Source organism: Phalacrocorax carbo, chromosome Z, assembly GCF_963921805.1.
Source record: "Phalacrocorax carbo chromosome Z, bPhaCar2.1, whole genome shotgun sequence".
Classification (NCBI taxonomy): Eukaryota; Metazoa; Chordata; class Aves; order Suliformes; family Phalacrocoracidae; genus Phalacrocorax; species Phalacrocorax carbo.
The window spans coordinates 16,888,642-16,904,244 of record NC_087548.1 but is presented as its reverse complement, the minus strand read 5'-3'; positions in this window follow the sequence as shown (position 1 = coordinate 16,904,244).

Below are 15,603 nucleotides of genomic sequence, written 5' to 3'. Positions count from 1 at the left end.
CCTCTTTCTTTGATTAGAAGTAAAATAATTGCATTTCAACCACCATGATTAGATTGCAATGTCAGCATCACTACATAAGCACAGTGGGAGCTATCTGGTTGGGTTTTTTTCCTGTTATTTCAAACTATCCACAGAGATGAGTTGATGCCTAATTTTTAGCTCACGTTCTGAATATCTTTACAATACATATGAAAGATGATTTCCCAACCATTCCACATTCCTAGCAAAATACTCCATATAACAGATGTCACAGACCCTCTCTGCGCACCAACTAAATCACCCTCTGTCTGTATGATCATGATTCACTTTTTCTTCTGTTTTCTCAGCACACAAGTATTCTGGTCCCAACACTGACTGCAGAGATCAGGCAGAGCTCACTCCAGTTTTTGCGTAAAAGGAACTGCCTGCAAGGGGACAGCTCTTGAGTGATTGCTGAGGGGAGTCATCGCTGGAAATGTGGTCTGCGAAGAAGGGGACTCACCATGGTGTGGCCGGTGAACAACAAGCCTTTCCACAAAGACTGTTATTCCTGATTACTGGAACGTATCTTTGGGGCTTTGTCATCGAGCCTAAGTTTGAGTAACATTTGAGCTAATCTATTTTAAATTGGAATCTGGACACATTCCTGTCTTTGTAAACCAGAGGTTAAAAAGATATGCTAAAGGTACACTTACCCAACCCAGGACTGCCAGGTACAGATTAGGTAGACCACAGACATTTTAACCTCGTGATTATATAGCAGGATTTCAAACACATGTCTGTTTGAATATTTGCCATATACCACGATCTAATTCCTGTACCCAGAGACAATGAATATGCAGTTTAAATCACTAACAGCAAATCCATCTTGCAGCTGAAAGGCAGTTAGGTATTTCAGGATCATTCCAGCCTTTAACTTTGCCAAGATAAACAAAACACAGTGGTGAAATCCGTATGTTGTTTACACTGTATAGAACACAACTCTTTGGCTGAGCAGGACCACTGGAAGGATATGATTGTCAAGACAGACCTATTTAAAATGAACAGATTGGTATGATATTTTCATTCTTTTCATCTTTTGGTATCTATCATATAAAGTATCCAGCATCCATGTTCTCAGAGCAAGGCAGTGTGGCATTATTTTAAAAAAAGTTTTCAATTTTATGGCTATGACTTTATGCAGTAAGAGAAATTCAAATAAGACCATTATTGAAAGTCTTTCCCTCTTAAGCATACTTTGTTTAACTGAACTCATTGACATTAAGTCCTCTTTAGTAAAGGAATAATATTCATATAGCCATAATCCCATCACCATAAAAACTAAATGTAGTCACACATCTGTGTTGTTTCTTTTTCCTGTTGATTTGTCGCCCTAAATCAAATAGAGAGAAAACACTGAAGACTTTTTCCTTCCCACTCTCAATTAATTGACTTAATACAGCACAGCATCTATACAGACAGATCATAAAAGTTTTAGATGAGCAAATCCTTGTGAGGTTAAAAGGTGCGCAGCTCTGCCATTGGGGCAGAACTACTCCATGCACGGGTGCAGGCTGGGAAGTAATGGGCTGAGTAGCAACTCCACTTAAAATGAAATGGGGTCTGAGCAAAGCCTTAAGCAACTTATGACTTTTCTATAGAAAAGGAAATAAAAAATTTGCATCACCTCAGTGAGGTCCATGTTCTTTTTGTGCAAAGGCCAGAAAGTATAATGTGTTTACACAAAGTTTTTTTTCACAGTCTCACTGCTAACAGTAGTTATATGGAGTTTCTATATTTTTTAGGTTTCTTATCCTTAGGGTTAATGAGGTTTTAATATCAATCTCTATGACAGAAAGACTGAACTGAGTATTTTTCCTTCATTTGTTTGGACTGGTGAACGTGACTATGACAGAGTCTTAACAGCTTTGTCAGGGCTCTCAAACTTTCTTCAAAGAAATATATTAGTAATTCTACTCATTTCTCTGCTTCACCTTTATTTTTCACACACATTTCAATATCCTAATCGCATATCATTGAAAGATGACAAAACTTAGCAAACATTTTTTTTTTTTGGTAAGTACTTCTTACTCAATGAAATTCTTTCATTGTCTACCTGGACTTCTCCAAGGCCTTTGATATGGTCCACCACAGACTTCTCCTGGAGAAATTAAAGTGTTATGGCCTAGACAAGTGGTCTGTGCAGTGGGTGGGGAACTGGCTGACAGGCCGCACCCAAAGGGTGGTGGTAAATAGCTCCTTCTCAAACTGGCAACCTGTCACTAGTGGAGTCCCCCAGGGATCGATATTAGGCCCAATGTTATTCAACATCTTTATAAGTGATCTGGATACCGGCACCAAGTGTAGCCTGATGAAGTTTGCTGATGACACCAAGCTGAGTGGGGAAGTAGGCACTCCAGAAGGGAGAGCTGCTCTGCAGGGAGACCTGGATAGGCTGGAGGAGTGGGCCAACAAGAACCTTATGAAGTTCATCAAGGGCAAGTGTAAGGTCTTGCACCTGGGAAAACATAATCCAGGAGGGCAGCACAGACTGGGATCTCCCTGGCTGGAGAGCAGCTCTGTGGAGAGGGACCTGGGGGTCCTGGTGGACAGAAAGCTCAACATGAGCGTACAGTGTGCTGCTGTGGCCAAGAAGGTCAACAGGGTGCTGGGTTGCATCAAAAAGGGCATCGCCAGCAGAGAGAAAGAAGTCATCATCCCACTCTATTCAGTGCTTGTCAGGCCACACCTGGAGTCCTGTGTACAGTTCTGGTCCCCGCTATACAAAAGAGATGTGGACAGGCTGGAAGGGGTCCAGAGAAGGGCCACCAAGATGATCAAAGCACTGGGAAACCTGTCATATGAGGATAGGCTGGGAGAACTGGTTTGTTCAGCCTTGAGAAAAGGAGGCTCAGAGGGGATCTCATCCCCATGTACCAGTACTTAAGGGGTAGCTACAAAGAAGATGGAGAGTCCCTTTTTACAAGGAGTCAGATGGAGAGGACAAGGGGGAATGGACACAAGTTGCTCTTGGGGAGATTCCAATTGGACACCAGAGGAAAATTTTTCACAGTGAGGACAGTAAACCATTGGAATAATCTCCCCAGGGAAGTGGTTGTCTCGGCCACGTTGGACAAGTTTAAGAGCAATCTGGACAGGGTGCTGGGCCATCTTGTCTAGTCTGTGCCCTTCCTAGAAAGGTTGGACTAGACGATCCCTGAGGTCCCTTCCAAACTGGAATTCTGTGAAGTATTGCTGTGCATACCAACAATGTCCAGTAAACTATAAGAAATACAGTTAGACCTACAAATCTAGGAACAACACAGCAAAAATGTATTGGCACTGTACACACATACACAGATCTCCCTTTTATCTTCAGAGCACTTTGGTAACATCGCCTGTCCTTCACTGAAATACCCATTTAGTACATCAGTCCCAGGCTACAGTCCAAGACTTGCCCTTGGATACACCATGAATAATGGATCAGGTATGCAGAGTTAGAAGCTATGTTAACTTTGCTTCCACATGAAAAATCTTGACGTTTATTCCACTTCACGCATCCGAATTTGGCCATTGCTCTTACACTTACTGACTTAACACACAAGTTATTGAGCGCTGGCTGTATGAGTTTGAGGAACATTCCCATACAGCTTTAAAGGAAATTTGTTGGCATGTCATATTTCCCTACTTTGGGTATATCTTGAAATAAACCCTCATATGGCATTTTAGTAGAACCCAAGACCACATGATGTGGTTTTTTAGGGGATCCCCTCTACCATACTGCCTCCAGTTACTGGTCCAAATACTGAAGAATACTGAAGCTGCTTTAGCAATATGGTCACTGTCTTACAAAAGAGTTTCTGTCCAGTTCTGGCACAGTTGACATATCCATGGAAGCTACGATATTCACCCAGTTTCCAGCATCACAGCACAAACAGTGGATGTAGCATCCCCAGTGGACTGTTGGGGATTTGAATGCAGGCAGCAGCCTTGAGGAAAGCCATTCATGAGAAAAAAAGAATCAGTGTTTTGCACAGTTGGTTTTCCAATGTGGACCACGCCAGCTACCTGCTAGCTTCAGCTTAATAATCCTTCTCTGTAGAAACACTTTGGCAGTGCACAGGGCTCAGGAGCACTCAGAGAAGCAAAGGGTAACTCAGTCATAAAGCTGAGGAAACACCCTCAGGTGGGAAGGCAGCAGCCAGCAGTGGAGCTGTTTGAACATGCTGTTTCATACCAGTTACCAGAGCGCACTGGCATTCAAGATTCCCACTTTGATGTCAGCCCCAAGGAGTCCAGAGATGAGCCCAAAGGGAAAAGAAGCTGAAAACAACACACTATGAAGCTTAGCTGAATATGGCAGCCAGTGGGTGAATTCTGCTCTCTACTAACATTGGTGAAATCCTTTTGTCCTCCACAAACAGTCCTCTTTGCTGAGTTAGTTTGGGTTTTATAACTGCTATGCAAGTGTAAGGTTTAAACCTTTTTTTTCCTGAAATGTCATTTATAGCTGGAAGCAACTGCATAAACTTTGTTTACTTGCCACTCCTATAATAATGCATACGTTCAGCAACTGCTGCTCTTCCCTTAATGCTCTTTTGTCCACCTGAAAGTGAGAAGAATATCCAGAGACCTGCATCCCAAATAAGTTTACTCAGTCCAAGCAGAGGTAACAAGGTGGGAAATACTACTCACCATAGTACATCAGCTTCTGCATGCCACAAGGCAAAGCTGAAAGCAACAACATCCCAAGAGATGCATCTGGGAGAAGCAACAGCTCCTGAATTCCAAATACAATGGGAGTTTTAAGCTGCTGCTTTGCGAAAGTAAAAGTGCCATGGGTAGTATGATCACCTGGATTCTCTGCCATGCTGCCTCTCCCAGCCCATCTAACTTCTAATCATATTTCACTTCTAAGTTATGACAGAAAAACATACTCTAGCAGCTCCCTGAGAAGATTGCCTGCATTGGCCCTATGGCCCATGCATTGCCATCATTATGTAGTACACCAACAGCTTCCAGAATTGTAAACGTCATAATGCTTCTAGATACATAAACTAAGCATTTTGGTGGTGTTTATACTTGCTTCTTTCAGGAAAGTGGTTAAGATGATGGGGGTTTTGTTTTGTTTTTGTTTTAATTAGTTCATTAAAACATAATTTGTGGCAGGGAATTTCAGTAATGTTTTTTTGAAAGTCATATACTTGTATTTGGATTTCAGGTGCCTGCAATGACTCATTTTTGTAACTTAAAAAACCCAGAAACTCCCTGAAAACCCCACTGTCTTGTTTTTTTTTTTGAATAAATCAACAACAGCCTAGGAAAACCACAGACTCATCATGCCCATATTTAAAAACAAAAATCATTAGCCCCGAGCAAGTTTAATTAAACTTACAGAAGAGTTTACAATGCAGAAGAAATAGGTCAGGAAGGAATAATATAAAACAAAATTACTTCTTGAAAACAGTCCAGGAAAAGCAAAGCAAGTCTGAACCCAGTCATTAATGATATCAGGGAGGAGATGGGATTGTGAAGGGTAACAAAGTCATGGGAAAAACAAGGACATCTATTATCCAAACATAGCTGCAGAGCATTCCTGTTGGTTATTTTGTGAGGAACGTTACTTTTCCACATGCGGTTTGTGGTACAAAGAAGAGGTTAGGCTCTAGTCATGGCCTTTTTGCACATACTACTATTTAGCCAGTAACTCTGAATAATACAAATTATCCATGCACTCTTTAAAAAGCTTGGCTTTTTGGCACTTGAGGAAGAAGTTCCAACTTAGTTGCTTTGTGGTGTTGAATGCTTATTCTATGTAAGACAGAGGTATGAGTCACACTGACTTATCTGAGTTAGTGTCTAGAACTTTTTATTGGATAACATCTGTACGGTCATTCTATAAACAAGATCCATAAAATAAAGTGGGTTCATCTTCTCCAGTTCCTCCCTGTCTTTTGATGATATTTCAAGAAATGTAGTTGTATTAGAGCAAACTTCCAGTAAGGAGCAACTTTTCCATGTCTCAGCCCCCAAACACAGGCTTTATCATGTCTTCCTATCTCATGTAGCAAAAAATTATCCTTACAATCAACCTACTTTTCCCAAGATGTTGGTTCTTGAGTGAAATAATCTTCGAACAAAAAAAGGGAGACTTCTGTGGCAATAAAATAATCCCCAAACTTTGCAAAGGGAGCTTGTTAAAAACAAACATCGAGTGGCTTCAGAAAATATCTGTTTGACCTTTGAGGAGGCTTATTCAACCATGCAGGACATGTTGCTAAGTGCTTTCATCAATTCTTTGAACTCAGGTGTCAGTTATTTCACTTTCTCTTGGATTCTGCAGTACTGAATGTTTTCCATGCAAGTAATGTGGTAAACCTTTTCCCTTTGCAGCTAAATTACCCCATTTTAGGGGTGTTGAAAACTAATCTCTGTTCTTCAGTATGTGCATGAGTTCTGCTTTTGGCTTCCTGATGTTTCCATCCCTGCTGGGTACTGTGAAACCTTTTCTGCTAATTCTAGCTCCGTCCCTGTCAGTTTGGATATGGCTTTCTGCTGTTATTATTAAACCACTAACGACATAGCTGTCAAATTATGAATAGGTATCTTGATTCCTTTTTACTCTTTGAACCTGTCCCATACTGTCCTGTTTGCCTTCCTGAGTTGTTTAAGCATGATGATATTGTAGTTATTTACAAAACAGGCCCACTCATATTTGCGTGCACCAATTCAGACTTCTGCTGCACATCTGGCTCTGTGTCAGCCTGAATCCAAAGTCAGAGCAGATGCTGGAAACAAGTGCTTATGGCCATCACAGGCCTGCCAAAGACAGGCACAGTTTTCCTGTGGCACTTCAGCAATATGAGCAGACAGCTGCAGGAATTCAAACATTTGATGCAATAAGCAGCATTGAAGGCATCTCCTCCTCCACAAAGATAAATAAGAAATTGCCAGGAGAAATGTGCAATCCCAAGGTAAGACAGCATTTAAGGAGGACAAACTGCAAGCAGATTGCTGCAATACAGATAGTGTGAGAGCAATCAGTAAAGACCAAATAATCCAACTTACTCCAGAAGAATAAAAACCAACAAAGAGTCTATAGATAGCCATTTGGGGAAGCCAAGAGGCAGCCAGACTGGACTGAAACATGTCTGTCAGCTCTTGGGACAGTGGAGAGTTTTCTCATACTGGAATGGCTGACCTAAAGGGTCTGGACTCTTCCCATTACCTTAGGTAAAACAGAAATAACACTGCAGATATTTTTATTTACTGTGTGTTTCATAATTATAGTTGTCACAAAATGAGGTCTTTTATAGCAGCAGGATGGGCAGCTTTTTGAAATCCAAGCAACAATTTAAGCTCATAACTTGAGTCAGACTGTGCTAGCCCAATACTCCCAAGAAAGCAGGTCTGTCTGTCTGTCTCAGACAGGGGACATTCATGGCTGAAACAAGTACCACCTCATACAATAGCATCTCTTCTGATGGCTGGTGTTTCTCCAGGAAAATTCCAATTATTTCAGTTCCTGGAGTAGCCAAGAAATTAGTTGATATACTCTGTGATAGTAACGAGTGACAAGCCTTATCATGGGCTGGAGACATGATTTTGGTGATGTCCATCTGAGCAGCTGCAGTTCTGCCAGACTAAACCCAGACGCATATGGATGGCCACATATCACACAGACATTTAGAAAAAGGATCTCCCAGGTATGAAATACTTAAGCTGTGGGAACTGCATATGTGACACGTACATTGGAGTACCAGTACAGCCACCTTTCAAAGTGTCTTAATACAGCAGCTTTGCTTCTGAGTGAGGTCAGTCTTTGCATTCTTAAAAGGGCAGGATAATTAATATGAACCTCTGCAAAATAAAAGGATATTTAAGTACCAACTAGAGATTTTTACCTTCAACTAACTGAACAACATCCAGGACTGTTTCTACTCTTGCAAGACTTGCCACAGTCTGCATATTGAGGGTGATGGTGGCAGGATTTGCTGACACCAAGGCAATGTAGGTTTTGAAATTAATGGAGGAGAGGGTATGGACTTAATAATAGAGGCCTTGGGATGTAATACCAACGCTTCCATTCCTCTTCCAAGTTACCATGTTGAGTATAATCACTTCCATTAATTCTGTTAATTGGGAATAAATCATCTTTCTAACTCTCTGCAGCTAGTGAGAGCTCACTTAGTTTTATATCAGGTTTGAGTAGTCTAACTTTTTTTCTTATGCTTTTCCCAGAATGCACACTGCTTCTGGGAGTGCTGAAAGACTGATGAAAGAAGAGATAAGGTGTTACTGCCAGTCATAACAAGCACCTAGGTGACTAAAACCTAAGATTTCTGGCAAAATGAATTTTGGCAATGTTTTGACAATCCTTCTCACTTCTCAACAAGCAGTTATATGTGATTCTGTGTAAAACAGAAGTAAAATAACAAATAACATATTTCTTGTTCAGTATTGCTCACTTTCATCACTTTCATGTATGTATTTTCTTACAGTTACTAAGAAAACCACCTAGTAACTAAAATATTTCCTAAGCTTTGCATAGGAAAGAATATATTCCTACTGTATCTGGTCTTTCAAATGATTACCTACAAACTTTGCTACCTGACTAAGAAAATCATGTCTATAGGAGACAGCTAGCAACAGAAAAGCAGCTTTGTTAGATGTTCTTAAACTAGGCCCTAGAAAAAATCATTTCATTTAGAATGGGCTATTTATACTAACTGAGGAAATAAACTTTTACACTTCTTCCTTTGGACCCTACTTCTCCAAGTTACATCATAGTGATCAATGTACACAAACACACCGACTGTCTTCAGGATTCACTAGTTCTAGCTATGTGGGAAACAGTGTTGAGTGCAATGAACTCTTAGAAAAGCAAGTCTACAGGAACACGGTTTTATAGCTACATATATAATCTGCAACAGAAAGATACCTTAAGCCTGATTTAGTGTTGTACGTAATACAAGTAATTATATAGATTATTCTTGTATGATATACATGAATCATAGAAGATCAAGACCAGAAGAGGACACTGTCTAAATCTGATCTGTTGCACAATATGCATCTTAAATTTAACCCAATATTTAGATATTTTTGTTTTTCCCACAAAAAAGGACATGTAATCTTGATTGCCAAAGACCCACCAACACCATGAGTTCTTCCAATGAATACTTAACCTTTCAGTCAAAAATATATTTTTTCCTTTGTAAATGTCAAGATAAAATTTACAGCTCTTGTATTTTATGTCAATTAGATTGAAGAGCCCTCTGTTACTAAATTTATGTTCCAGAATGACATACTTTTTAAAATACACTAATCAATTATTCATTATTCAACTTTTTTGAAAAGATAAAGGGGAGAGCTTCCTAAGCATTTTAGTAGGATCTAATCTATCTAATCTAATCTAATCTATCACTATTATGATGGTTTTTCTGTGTTGATCGATAGCTGCCTTAGGGTGATGCTAAAACTGGGCACAACTTTCACAACCTATGTGTTGCAATTGCCAAATGCAGAAGAAATATATATCTGTCATTCAAGATTCCTGTTCATATATTTCAGGACCATATTCTTCCATCTGATCACAGCTTTTCATTCAGAGGTCACATTCAGCTGGATAGTCACTAGAACACTCAAGTTCTTTTCATGTCACAGTTTTCCAAAATCAGACTCTTCATCTTTCAGGTATGGTATACATCACTTTTACTTAATTCTACAGTCTGAAACCTAAGATATACAGAGCTAGAAAACTAGCCCTATTCAAACTAGATTACAGTTACCTTGTACAGATAACTCTTCATTTTAATGAGGAATATTAATTCCATGTTTTCTTCTGATTTGGTACTCTGGATCATAAAAATGGTAATAATTATTCCATGGATAAGTAAGTGTACTGTGGTGGGTCCCTCCACCTACAACCCACTGGTTTCCTGTCACTCAAACCCCATTAAAACTTTGTTTTGAACAATGGGTTCATTCTGAATGCCAGAACAGTCAGAAGCAGATTATGGTAGAATACAAATAAACCCAAATTAACTTAAGGAGATGGAAAACTTAATGCCACTCCCCAACTAATTTTAGATTAATAAGTGCAGAGCTTTATCAAGTAAGCATTAATTATCAAAGCATCTGTACAAAATATACCATAGAAATAAGGAATTAGTAAAGTTTGTCTCACCTTTTCTTTTGTGGTAAATTGTCATACTTTGTACTCAAGTTATGTTTATGAATTCATTGACTTTCTTACAGAAAAAGTAATTTACTAAATAGAATTATTCTTGTATATAACTGTGTAAGTAGCTTTTAATACAGCAAGTTAGATGACACATTTTACAGGACAAGGAAGAAAACAACAGCTAGGTCAAACTTAGTTTGTTCTCATATGAACTCCTTTCTGCCATGCATCTCTTGCTTGCTACATGTTCCTTGAGATTTATGCTTCTGCCTCCCATCTGACTGTCCTAATACCAGGGTCTATAAAGCTATCTTGGCTAGAACCCAGCGAAAAAGTGAAGATGCTGGTTCTGTAAGCAAGTCTTATTTGTAAGCAGAGTACCTAGGCAGCTGCTACTGCTTGTGTAAGTTTGAAGCAGAAATAATTGCAATATTCATGCTGACACCCAAAGATGTCTCAATCCTGACCAGATATCAAAGAACTGCCACATGTTAATTACAAAATGTGTAACATTGTAATGGCATAGCTATTGTGTGATGTCCATAATCTCCTTTCTAGCTTCCCCCCTCCAACGCCCCCCCACCCCCCCACCCCTTTTTATTTTTGTTCTTTCCTGCCTGATCTTTTTATCTGGTCCTATCCATCCCTCAATACCCAGTCTTGGCCACCTACAACATAAATGAAATGTTTACTGCTGGTGTTTACAATGATTCTAGCTGTCTGGAATAACAACAATGTTAATTATAAGTGATGAATCAGAGATCAGATGTCAGTCAACAAATTCTCCTGCTATTTGCAGAATAATATTGGTCAAAAGTCTAACTTGCTCATTTCCTGCCTGGTGGTAATGAAGCACCTGAACCTTGCATGAACCTTAGACTGAACTCCAAAGGGCCATTTGTAGAAGAACTATCTTCCCCTGTACATTAGAAAATCACAGGCTGGAATATGTTAAAAATAAATCTTTTGGAACCAAGTATTCTCAAATCATATTGAAAACATGTAATTTTCTCTGAAGTATTTCAGTGACAGGCACAATAAATACAATTTAAATACCATTTATAGAATAGATCTGTTCCATAAAAACAGGGTTTTTTGTTTACTTGTTGGGAATTGACAAAGTAATGACTCTAAACCACAGCTTGAGGAGTCAATGTCATCTTTCTTACAGAACATAAGGCTCACAAAAACAATTTGGTTGTTTGGGGTTGGGTAAAGCAAATATACATGCAATGAATACAGCAACAAAAAGTCCAGGAAATATCAAAACCTTTGCACTTCTACTACAAAAGTCATAAATACATTATGGAAGATGGCTTAATAAAGTACAATAGTCTACGACTTTCATGCACCACTACATAACTTCTCTTCTGTGGTGCTATTTCAAAACACATTATCTCATAAGAAGGAGAAGTTGCTGTGAATGTGTTCAATATACCCTTAAAATGTTGCTGATAAAGCTTTTTACTAGGATTATATTGAAGGAAATATTATTTTGCATGTGCCTGAGATTTTGACATTCAACTACATTTTCTTTGAAATGAAAACTAAAAATCTAAAAATACTCTTCAAATAAATACATTTTGGTTTAGAAATCTAAAGGATTTTTGAAATTCTGCATTATAGTACAGATTAAAGAAAAACCCAATCTGTCAAAACTATCACAAAAGAAACTCAGATGACTCAGGAGGACCACAAGGATGTTGTGAGGTTATGCAGGGAAAAGATTAGGAAGGGGAAGGCCCAGCTGGAACTTAAACTGGCTGCCACCATTAAAGATAACAAAAAATGTTTTTATAAATATTTATAAATACACCAGTGATGCAGGGAGGGCCAGGGAGAATCTCCCTCCTTTGTTGGATGGGGAAGGTAACCTTGCCACGAAAGATGAGGAGAAGGCTGTAAGGTACTTAATGCTTTCTTTGCCTCAGTCAGACTGGTCATCCTTGGGGTTGTCAGGCCCGCTTAGTGGATGAAAGGGGGGCTGTGGACATTGTCTACTTGGACTTCAGTAAGGCCTTTGACACTGTCTCCCACGGCATTCTCCTGGAGAAGCTGGCTGCTCACGGCTTGGACAAGTGCACTCTGCGCTGGGTTAAAAACTGGCTGGACGGCCGAGCCCAGAGAGTGGTGGTGAATGGAGTCAAATCCAGTTGTTGGCTGGTCACGAGTGGTGTTCCCCAGGGCTCAGTGTTGGGGCTGGTCCTGTTCAATATCTTCGTTGATGATCTAGATGAGGGGATTGAGTGCACCCTCAGAAAGTTTGCAGATGACACCAAGCTGGGTGGAAGTGTCGATCTGCTGGGGGGCAGGAAAGCCCTACAGAGGGACCTGGACAGGCTGGATCATTGGGCCAGAGCCAACGGTATAAGATTCAATAAGGCTAAGTGCCGGGTACTGCACTTGGGTCACAACAACCCCGTGCAATGCTACAGGCTTGGGGAGGAGTGGCTGGAATTTACTTGAAAGGAGGTTGTAGCGAGGTGGGGGTCGGTATCTTCTCCCTAGTAACAAGCGATAGGACAAGAGGAAATGGCCTCAAGCTGCATCAAGGGAAGTTTAGGTTGGATATTAGGATCAACTTCTTCACCGAAAGGGTTGTCAGGCATTGGAACCGGCTGCCCAGGGAGGTGGTGGAGTCTCCATCCCTGGAGGTATTTAAAGGAAGGGTAGGTGTGATGCTTGAGGATACGGTTTAGTGGTGGACTTGGCAGTGATAGGTTAGCGGTTGGACTCGATGATCTTAAGGGTCTTTTCCAACCTTAACGATTCTATGATTCTATGATTCTAATGCTGGGGTCTGGGAATGGTGTGTAGTGTGCCTTGTGGGGAGCCAAGGGGACAGGTGTAGAGGGCACCCCATGGGTCTGGTTGCCCATTAGGGCTGCTGCTGCTGCTGCTTTTCAGCCCTCAGAGAAACCCTTTGGGAGATGCTCTCCCTTTTCTTGCTTGAGTTTTCTTTGCTTTCCTCTTCCTCAGTGTAAGGAAAGCTCAGGCATGTTGCACATCTGTCTTTGCAGGACATGGTGTCAGATGCTGAGGAAGCTCTGGAGAAGAGCGGCTTTGCTGTGACGGCCAGATGGGAGCGAGCTGCAGCAGGCAGGGCAGTCGGAGGCATCACAAGAGGACCCATGCCCAATCTGCCTGGGAGAAATCAACAATGCAGCCTGCGTGACCTTGTGTTTCCATCGCTTCTGCTTTGGCTGCATCCAGCAGTGGGCCGCAATGAGAGCTGTGCCCACTCTGCAGGAGACCTTTCAATCGTGTCCTGCGGGTGCTGCCAGCAAATGATGAGGAGGAAGACGCCAAAGCTGGCCTTCCTGCCCGCTCTCAGAGGAATGTGGCCAGGGAGAGGTCCCACAGCAGATCCCCATGGAGGAGGCAGTCTGTGGGGAGCGACCGACTGTGAAGGAGTGACAGAGCTCCAGTGCCCACAGACACCACCTCCCAGCAGGCTCCTGTACCCAGTGCTTCCTGGGCACGAACCCCACCGAGCGCAGGGGAGCGCGTGGTCCCCCATGGGGATGGAGCCTACGTCCGCATCGGCACGCTGGCACTGCCACCCCTGCACATCCAGCTCTCCTTTTAGAGAACCCAATAAACATGCAGTCGCTTTTCACGGGGTCTTCTTTCAAAGCCAAAGAACAACGCGTTGCAGGTAATACTTTCCAACATTGTCTCAGCAATGTAGGAAATCCAGTGGGGAGAATTTTCCAGAGCATGTAGTGATTTTATTTAACACTAATGCTGCCATGGAACACACCTCACTTATACTCTCCCAGCCTCCCCCTTCCAAGCACCATGGTAGGAGTGTCCAAGCCCTGGTTGAGACTCCTTCTCCTGGGGATGAACAAGCCCATACCCCAGTACATGCTGGGGATGTCACTGGATGTGATAAACTTGAGATTAGATCCTTACTGCAAGGCCACAAAAAAATGGCAAATGAAAAAACAAGCATTAAACTGAAGACTCTAAGCTAGGGCCCTAACCATTCAGCTCAATTTTCTCAGCCACTTGAGCTCTGCAAGTGAGAGTAAGCTTTTGCACACACGTTCTAATTCTTAGGTTCACCTGCCTGTTATACATTCTCATAATCTCATCCAGGCATTCGTGTCACCTACTTGGATTTCTCGAAAGACAGTACGTAACAGTTCAGCAACAAGGATGGCAAAAGCCCCTCCATGGGTTTAAAAAAAACACAAAAGGTCCATAATTTGTTACCACACTTCTTACCCAGTTGTAACTTACGTAGAAGCATGCTAGTCGATGCTCTGAAGGAGGCTGAAGTTATCCCTTTCACTCACATATCAGAAACTCTCCTGAAATATCTATTTCATGGAATTGGACTTCACTCGAACTAGGAGAGGTATCACAGCAGTGATCTTACCAGTTTAAGGATTATTCTGCACAGAGAATACTACAACAGGCTGCATAGAGTATATTCCCTTCACAGCTGTATTTTAATTACCACTAGATGAACATGGTCACTGAATGAGACAAGTACACCCATATGTCTCTAACACTATGATTCCTTTATTAATTTTTTCTTCTTTAAACATGAATTCTATGTTCAGAAAGTGAATGAGCTAAGAAATACCTTAACTTTTGCTGTTGGATAAAAACAATGCAGTCTGTCCTTGGGCTTGTATACATATATACACACATAATGTGCACACATATGATTTCTTACATAAAATGTTAAGATAATGAAACTGATTATAAAAACATCACCTACAGTATAGGGTGCTTACATTTAAAAATACCTATCATGGCACATGAATGAAACAATGCAACATTTTTAAGATGTCTTCCAAATAGAAGTATTCATGACTAGTGTGTTAGTCTGCCTTCTCCCTCTGCTATGAAAGGATGTGATTGAGGTCATGAGTTTTTGCTAAACTGTTCACTTAAGAGTAAAAAAGCTTTATCCAAATTCCAAAGAGACTCCAGAGAGGAGTTCCCACTGATGTCAGCAAAGGATAAATCTATCTGTAAACTTGGCAATTGCTTTCACATGATACACTTCAAATGTTTCAGAGCTTCCTTTCCCCCTTATCTTTCATGAGAGAAATCAAATTGAAATAGAGTGAACTGTCAGGGAGAAATATATTGGTTCAGGTTTGTATGTCCTGCAATTACAGAGTTTATGATTGCACTACATTGAGGATGAGCTTGGCACTTACCAGATTTGATGAAATGCTGCTTGTTAATGAACCAATAAGAAAATTCATATTCCTTACATTCGCTTGAGGATCTTTATTTTTATGCAACATAAGTGCAACTGTGCTATCACTGCCTTGATCTCTGCTTGAGAATATCTGGTATTTTACAACTCAGAACACATAAATAATCTTCACTCTAGATTAGCGGTTCTGCCTTATACCAACAGCATGTTTATTTACCCACAGCTTTTTAACCTTGAAATGACAGATATATTTTAAAAAAAAGAACACACAAGAAAC